Source organism: Mobula birostris, chromosome 30, assembly GCF_030028105.1.
Source record: "Mobula birostris isolate sMobBir1 chromosome 30, sMobBir1.hap1, whole genome shotgun sequence".
Lineage (NCBI taxonomy): Eukaryota > Metazoa > Chordata > Chondrichthyes > Myliobatiformes > Myliobatidae > Mobula > Mobula birostris.
The window spans coordinates 31794623-31803736 of NC_092399.1; the positions used below are offsets into that span (position 1 = coordinate 31794623).

Here is a 9114-nt window from a genome sequence, read left to right on the forward strand (position 1 = left end):
GTGCAATGCCAGTTCATGTCCAAATGCTATTTTCTTTACGGTGCCCCTTATGAAATTTGGTTCTGGATGCTGGTTAAGGGTTTTCCAGGAACATGGTTAATCAGCCCTTCCTGGTTGTACTACCCTCACATCATAACTTATCTCCACGCCAGTTTCATTGACCCATGTAACTTGATGCTCTTTCTCTACATGAGAGGTTACTGATCTAAATTTTAAGACACACTAGACACGTGATTTCCCTCATGAATATCTGAACTCAGAACTAAAACACAAGAAACACTGGAAACACTCAGCAGATCAGGTGGCCTCTTCATCAGACCCACCATCTCGCAACTGAAACATTAAGTCTGTTTCTCTCTCCATGGATGCTGACCATCCCACTGAACGTTCCCAGAATCTTATATTTTATTCTCAGATTTCAAGCATATGCAGCTTTTTGATTTGCACTTACTGTTGAATTCACTGCCCATAACCTGCTAAACCTTCCTATCTGTGTACCTGTCCAAAGACCTTTTTAATCGTTGTTAATGTACTTGTCTCAACCATTTCCTTTGGTAGCTCATTCCATACACTGATCACTCTCTGGCTGAAACAGTTTGAATGAATTTGAATGACTGAATGAATTTGAATGAAATTGAATGAATGAATGAATTTGAATGAATCTACTTAAATTTTACATCCATTCCACAACGTGAGGGAATAAAAATCTTTGCGTTATGACTCTGTTGCAATGTACAGACATGTGAATTTAGAAGTCTAATGGCTTGTAATAAGAAGCTGTCCTGTAGCCTATTGGTCCTGGCTTTAGTACTGTGGTATCATTTGCCAGACGGAAGCAGCTGAAACAGTTTATGGTTGGGGTGACTGGTCTCCCCGATGATCTTCCAGGCCTTCTTTCTGCACCTGCTGCTGTAAGTGTCTTCAGTGGAGGGAAGTTCACATCCATAGATGCGTTGGGCTGTCCGTACCACTCTCTGCAGTGCCCAGTGATCAAGGGTGGTGCAGTTCCCGTACCAGGCAGTGGTACAGCCAGTCAGGATGCTCTCAATGGTGCCCCTGTAGAAGGTCTTGAGGATTTGGGGGCTCATGCTGAACTTCTTCAGTCGCCTGAGGTGGAAGAGACACTGTTGTGCTTTTTTTTGCCACGACAGCTGTTGTGTATAGTCAGTGATGTGTTTACCGAGGAACTTGAAACTACTCACCCTTTCAACAACAGTCCCCTTGACGTTGATGGGGGTGAGCCTGTCTCCGTTCCTCCTGTAACCCACAATCAGCTCTTTTGATTTTTGGACAATGCAGGAGAGGCTGTCGCGTCATCGCTAGAAATAAGTTGCCACTTAGGTTATTAAATCTCTCCCCTCTCGCATTAAACCTATCCTTTCTAGTTCTGGATTGCGCAACCATGGGAAAATGACTGAGTGCATTAACCATGTCTATGCATGGTGATACGCCTCTGTAAGGTCACCCGTCATTCTCAAGAGAAAAGCCCCAACCTGCTCAGTCTCTCCATAATTCAATCTCTCATTCCTGGCAACATCCTCATAACTATCTCTGCACTTTCCAAATCTATGGAATCCATCCGATAGCAGGGTGACCAAAGCTGAACACACTATTTGAAATGCAGCGTCACCAATGTCATAACACACTAACTTCTGAATCCATTGCCCTGACTGATGCAAGGCAGTGTGCCAAAAGCATTTTTCACCAAGCAGTCTACCTGCAGGGCCCCATTCAGAGAACCATATGCTCCTAGGTCCCTCCGTTCTCTGTTTCTGGAGAGTTCAACTGTAAACTGTGAATGTCTACCCTCACTTGTCTTCCCAAACTAAAGTACTTATCCAAATCAAACTCCATTTGCCATTCCTCGGCCCATTGCATAGCTGGCCAAAGTCACTCTGTAAATGCTGATGAGTGTCTGCACTGGCAACACCACCATTTATTTTAGTATCACCTACGGAAATGCCATCCTTGAAGAAGTTTCACTCTTCTCTGATGGGAACTTCATCTGTCCCAGACAAAGAAAGGGTCATCAAACTGAAAGATAAACTGCTGTTTTTCTCTTCACAGATGCTGCCTGACTTGTTGAATATTTCCTGCATTTTATGTTTTTATTTTAGACTTCTAGCATCTGTATTTGTTTTACAAACAGAAGAAAATCTGCAGATGCTGGAGATCCAGAGCTGGAGGAGATGAGGAGACCAGGCTTCATCGATGAAGAAGAATTAACGGTCGACGTTTCGGGCCGAGACCCAACATCAGGACTGAGAAGCAAGGGGAGAAGTCAGAGTAAGAAGGTGGGGGAGGGGGGGGAGAAGGAGGTGGTAGGTGATAGTTGAAACTGGGAGGGGGTGGGGTGAAGTAAAGAGCTGGGAAGTTGTTTGGTGAAAGAGATATACAGCTGGAGAAGGGGGAATCTGATAGGAGAGGGTAGAAGACCATGGAAGAAAGGGAAGGGGAGGAGCACCTGAGGGAGGTGATGAGCAGGTAAGGAGATAAAATGAGAGAAGGAAACAGGAATGGGGATAGAAACATAGAAAATAGGTGCAGGAGTAGGCCATTCGGCCCTTTGAGCCTGCACCACCATTCAGTATGATCATGGCTGATCATCCAACTCAGAACCCTGTACCCTCCATACCCCCTGATCCCTTTAGCCACAAGGGCCATATCTAACTCCCTCTTAAATATAGCCAATGAACTGGCCTCAACTGTTTCCTGTTGCAGAGAATTCCACAGATTCACCACTTTCTGTGTGAAGAAGTTTTTCCTCATCTCGGTCCTAAAAGGCTTCCCCTTTAACCTCAAACTGTGGCCCCTCATTCTGGACTTCCCCAACATCGGGAACAATCTTCCTGCATCTAGCCTGTCTAATCCCTTTAGGATTTTATACGTTTCGATAAGATCCCCCCTCAATCTTCTAAATTCCGACGAGTATAAGCCTCGTCAATCCAGTCTTTCATCATATGAAAGTCCTGCCATCCCAGGAATCAATCTGGTGAACCTTCTTTGTACTCCCTCTAAGGCAAGAATGTCTTTCCTCAGATTAGGGGACCAAAACTGCACACAATACTCCAGGGGTGGTCTCACCAAGGCCTTGTACAACTGCAGTAGTACCTCCCTGCTCCTGTACTTGAATCCTCTTGCTATAAATGCCAGCATACCATTCGCCTTTTTCACCGCCTGCTGTACCTGCATGCCCACTTTCAATGACTGGTGTGTAATGACACCCAGGTCTTGTTGCACCTCCCCTTTTCCTAATCGGCCACCATTCAGATAATAATCTGTTTTCCTGTTTTTGCCACCAAAGTGGATAACCTCACATTTATCCACATTAAATTGCATCTGCCATGAATTTGCCTACTCCCCTAATCTATCCAAGTCACCCTGCATCCTCTTAGCATCCTCCTCACAGCTAACACTGCCGCCCAGCTTCGTGTCATCCGCAAACTTGGAGATGCTGCATTTAATTCCCTCATCTAAGTCATTAATATATATTGTAAACAACTGGGGTCCCAGCACTGAGCCTTGTGGTACCCCACTAGTCACTGCCTGCCATTCTGAAAAGGTCCCGTTTATTCCCACTCTTTGCTTCCTGTCTGCCAACCAATTCTCTATCCACATCAATACCATACCCCCAATACCGTGTGCTTTAAGTTTGCACACTAATCTCCTGTGTGGGACCTTGTCAAAAGCCTTTTGAAAATCCAAATATACCACATCCACTGGTTCTCCCCTATCCACTCTACTAGTTACATCCTCAAAAAATTCTATGAGATTCGTCAGACATGATTTTCCTTTCACAAATCCATGCTGACTTTGTCCGATGATTTCACCGCTTTCCAAATGTGCTGTTATCACATCTTTGATAACTGACTCTAGCATTTTCCCCACCACCAATGTTAGGCTAACCGGTCTATAATTCCCCAGTTTCTCTCTCCCTCCATTTTTAAAAAACAGGGTTACATTAGCCACCCTCCAATCCTCAGGAACTAGTCCAGAATCTAAAGAGTTTTGAAAAATTATTACTAATGCATCCACTATTTCTTGGGCTACTTCCTTAAGCACTCAAGGATGCAGACTATCTGGCCCTGGGGATTTATCTGCCTTTAATCCCTTCAATTTACCTAACACCACGTCCCTACTAACATGTATTAACCTCAGTTCCTCCATCTCACTGGACCCTCTGTCCCCTACTATTTCCGGAAGATTATTTATGTCCTCCTTAGTGAAGACAGAACCAAAGTAGTTATTCAATTGGTCTGCCATGTCCTTGTTCCCAATAATCAATTCACCTGTTTCTGTCTGTGAGGGGGGGAGTGCAGCAATTACAGGGTGTTCCAGAAATCGATGTTCATGCCATCAGGTTGGAGGCTACCCAGGCAGAATATAAGGTGTTGCTCCTCCAGCCTGAGTGTGAGGGTGTTTATTTTGTTTATTTGCCATTTACTTCTGCACTCAGACATTTAGTTCTCTTTCAGTTCCTGTCAGAGGCTGTGATTTCAGTGAATCCAGCCTATCATTACAGACAGATATACAGTCATTTAAGGGGCTTTTACACAGGCATTTGAAAATGCAGAGGATGAAGGACCAAGGGCTGGAATGAAGGGATCAGGTGCCATTAGCTTAATTAGCTCTGCATTTTGTAGGAACAACATTGTGGGCTGAATGGCCTGCTCCTGCACTGTACTGTTCTGTGTTCTACCTTCTATCGCATTCTGTTACCCCTTTAGACACCTTGATCACAGACATCCCACCCTGCAAAAACTCATTTCAGGGAGGTAGCACCCCTGCCCCGGTCAACCTCCAAGGGTGTATGTAATACTTTGTTTAATGATTTTGTCTAATCTGTAAACCAAGTTGGGTGTATGCAGAAAATGTGACATTAAAATATGTGCTTATATTATATTATATTATCATGGAGTCTCTTTTTATTCTATTACAACTTTAAGCAAGTCTACAGGGAGTTTGGCCTCATCACGTAGGACATCAATAGAGTAGCTCCTTAGCAGCTAGCGAGCTAGTTTAAATAATGTTAGCTATGCTAATGAACGAATGACACCTGTTAAACTCATCTCAACATGTCTTTTACATTTTAACCCACCATGGACAATAGAAAAGTCACTGTTGCAAACAATGCAGCGAGCAACACACATTGTTTTTGAGGTCGACTGTAAAGCCCACCCACAGAGAAAACTGATAGATCTACTTAGCACGAAGAGAGACCAATCAGGATGCTCCCTCTCACTCTTCCTCTTCTTCTCCCTCTCCCGCTCAAAAAAATCGATTTTGTGATATTGTATATAATTTGCAGGCATCGGGGGGCCGCTATCAATATGCGGGAGACTCCCGGAATTTCCGGGAGAGGTGGGACGTCTGTGATCAGGTCAGCTCTCAATTTCTTTAAGGAATGCGAAACAACTATGGTCTAGTGTCATTTTAATATAATGGTGCCTAAATCCAACAAAATCGCTGATTGGGATAGTGTATACTCAGAACAGAGAGTGGACCTCCAGACACCGAGCACAGGAAATTCACCAGGATAACTCAGGGGTTGTCCTATCAAGAGAAGCCAGACATCTTGGAAGAAGGATGGGCAAACTTTTTCAAACATACAAGTTCCTAAGGGGACTTGATCGGGTAGGTGTGGGGATGCTTTCACTAGTTGGGGCATCATGAACATGGTCACTTGAACTGTGGCATACAAATTTTTTCTCTCAGGTAGTAATGAATCCCTCAAAATCTTTGCTTTTGAAGGTGGTGGAGGCCAAATAGTTAGACATATTTAAGAATGAGATTGATAAATATTTGAAGGATTGGGGAATTGACAGTTACAGGGAACTGGAACAAGAGTTGAGGCCAGCACAGAGAGGCCTGTGGCCTACTCCTACTCCTATTTTCTTGTGTTCTGTACAACTCAAGCAAAACTGCCTCCTCGTTGTACTCTAGCCTCAGAAGACCGATGTTGTGTGTCGAATGTGCCTGGTTAGGTTGTTAGTGAGGCCATAATTACAATGAAAATGACAACGTACATCTATATAATACCCTCAACATGGAAACACACCTGTGTGTTTCTCAGAGGGTGAATGGATGGAGCCATTAATGAGGTTTGTGTCAAGGAAGGGGTAAGGGAAATGTGGGGATAGGGCCAGTAATAAGGAGAAGGTGCTGGGGAAACTGAAAGGCCTGAAGACCTGGACCATTTGGATTACACACTGAAAGTGGCAGCTGAAGAGATTGTGGTATTACTAGTAATCTTTCAAGGAACACTAGATTCAGGGAGAGTTCCAGAGGACTAGAAAAATTGCTAACATAACACCTCTGTTTCAGAAGGGAGGGATATAATTGTGGTTAGTTAGCCTGATAGGAACGTTGGTAAGATTTTATCAGTGTACTGGATAACATAATGTGAAGTCAACATGGTTTTGTTGTGGGGTGATCTTGCCTGACAATCAACTAGAATTATTTGAGGAGGTAATAAGCAGGTTATTTTTTATTTAGTGGGACTGCGTGGAACAGGATCCTCCTGCCCAACGAGCTGCACCACCCAGCAGCCCATTTATTTAAACTTAGCCCAATCGCAGGACAATTTACAATGACCAATTAACCTACTAACCAGTATGCCTTTGGACTTTGGGAGGAAAGTGGAGCACCGGAAGGAAACCCTCACGCTCTGAGGAAGAACACACAGACTTTCTTACACAGGACGCCTCAGAATTGAAGTCTGAATTCTGACACCCCGAGCTGCTGTATATAAGACTGCTAAACAAGATAACAGACAGTGTTAGAGGCAAAATGCTGGGACGGTTAAAAGATTGGCTGACTGGCAGAAGTAAGAGAGCAGGGACAAAAGACATCCAGGGAATCTGCCCTTGACTCATGGAGTTCCACAGAGGTCAGTGTGGGGATTGCAACTTTTCACTTCAGACATTAATTAGATTAGATTAGATTCAACTTTTTTGTCATTGTGCCGAGTACAGATACAAAGCCAATGAAATGCAGTTAACATCTGACCAGAAGTGCAAAGGATAGTGTTATTTACAAACTAACTGTGAATAAAAAGTAAGTGCTACAGCACACAAATATAAAAGTACTGAGACAGTCCAATATGGGTGCAATACTGCTTAGTGCTGTGATGAGAGGTTCAGCAGGGTCACAGCCTCAGGGAAGAAGCTCTTCCTGAGCCTGCTGGTGCGGGAGTGGAGGCTCCTGTAGCGCCTACCAGATGAGAGGAGAGTAAAAAGTCCATGGTTAGGGTGAGATGCATCCTTGATAATGCTTTCCGCCCTGCCCAGGCAGCGTTTATGGTAGATGTTCTCAATGGTGGGCAACTGGGTGCCGATAATCTGCTGGGCAGTTTTCACCACCCGCTGGAGTGCTTTGCAGTCCGATACGGGACAATTGCCACACCACACTGAGATGCAGTTAGTGAGTATGCTCTCAATGGTACAGCGGTAGAAGTCCGTCAGTATCCTGGGACAGAGGTGAGCTTTCTTGATGCTGCACTGGAAATAAAGGTGCTGTTTGATGGTGTGCATGAAGGAACTGATGGCTTTGTGGCCACATTTGGAGATGATGCAAAGATAGGTGGAGGGACAGGTAGAGTCACAGAGGCAGAGAGTCTGCAGAAGGACTTGGGCAGGGTGTGAGAATTGGCAAAGAGCTGACAATTGGAATATAGCACTTGGAAGCAACACACACAAAATACTGGCGGAACTCAGCAAGCCAGGAGGTGTGGGCTGTGCACATTGGTTAGAAGTGTAAAGCTGTTGACTATTTTATAAAAGGGCAGAAAATTCAGAAAGCAAAGGGGCTTGTGATAGTTCAGGGTTCTATCAAGGTCAGCTTGCTGGTTGAGACTTTATAAAGCACTGGTCAGACAGCGTTTGAGATACTGCGAGCATCCATATCAGAGGAAAGATGTGCCGGTCCTGGAGAGGATCCAGAGGTGTTTTACAAGAATGATCCCAGGGATGAAAGTATGGGAGAACTGACTGATGGCTCTGGGTTTGTACTCTGTACTGAGTTTAAAGGGTTGAGGGATGGGGGGAGGGGGGATCTCATTTTAACCTACCAGCTACTGAAAGAACTGGATAGACTGGATGTAGAGAAGATAGTTCCATTAGTTGGAAAGTCTAGGATTCGAAGACACAGCCTCAGAATACAAGGATATCCCATTAGAACTGAAATGAGAAGGAATTTCTTCAGCCGGAAGGTGGTAAAGCTGTGGAATTTGTTGCCACAGAGGGATACAGAGACCAAGTCATTTGGTGTATTTAAGGCAGAGATTGGTAAGTTCCTGATTGGTAAGGGGGTTGTTAATGATTACAGGGAGAAAGAGAGAATGGGTTCGGAAAAGAGGAAAAAGAAACAGCCATGGTTGAATGAGAGAGCAGACTCTATGGACAGACTGGCCTAATTCTGCTGCTATAATTTATGGTCGCATGGTCTTAGAGCATAGAAATCTACAGCACATTACAGGCCCTTCAGCCCACAATGTTGTGCTAACCACGTAACCCACTCTAGAAACTGCCTGGAATTTCCCGAGCACATAGCCCTCTATTTTCCTATGCTCCACGTACCTGTCTAAGAGGCTCTTAAAAGACCCTATTTTATCCGCCTCCACCACCTCCACTGGTAGTGCATTCCGCGCACCCACCACTCTCTGTGTGAAAAACTTACCCCTGACATCCCCTTGGTACCAATATCCAAGCACCTTAAAATTAGGCCTCCCTCATGTCAGCCATTTCAACCTGGGGAAAAGGTCTCTGACTATCCACACGATCAATGTCCCTCATTATCGTATACACCTCTGTCAGGTCACCTCTCATCCTCCGTCGCTCCAAGGAGAAAAGGCTGAGTTCACTCAACCTATTCTCATAAGGCATGCTCTCCAATCCAGGCAACATCCTTGTAAACCTCCTCTGCACTCTCTCTATAGTATCCACATCCTTCCTGTAGTGAGGTGACCAGAACTAAACACAGTCATCCCAAGTGGGGTCTGACCAAGCTCTTATATAGCTGTGAAAAATATAGCTCACATAGCTGTCTTCTGGGCAGATATGAAGTGGGATTTCTAATGAGTGAGATTTAGTCAGTTGAAGGTACAGCTAATTGAAA

The 9114-nt window shown here is 44.5% G+C and overlaps 1 long non-coding RNA gene across 1 annotated transcript in view; it reads left to right on the forward strand.

Annotated features, from left to right (window-relative positions):
• The window catches only part of LOC140190528 (uncharacterized), a 49274-nt gene extending 46993 nt beyond the window's left edge, over positions 1-2281 (forward strand). Inside the window, exon 3 of the long non-coding RNA XR_011883624.1 lies at positions 2118-2281. This is a non-coding gene — a long non-coding RNA (uncharacterized lncRNA). The remainder of the gene's footprint in view (positions 1-2117) is intronic.
• Positions 2282-9114: the final 6833 nt, after the last annotated feature.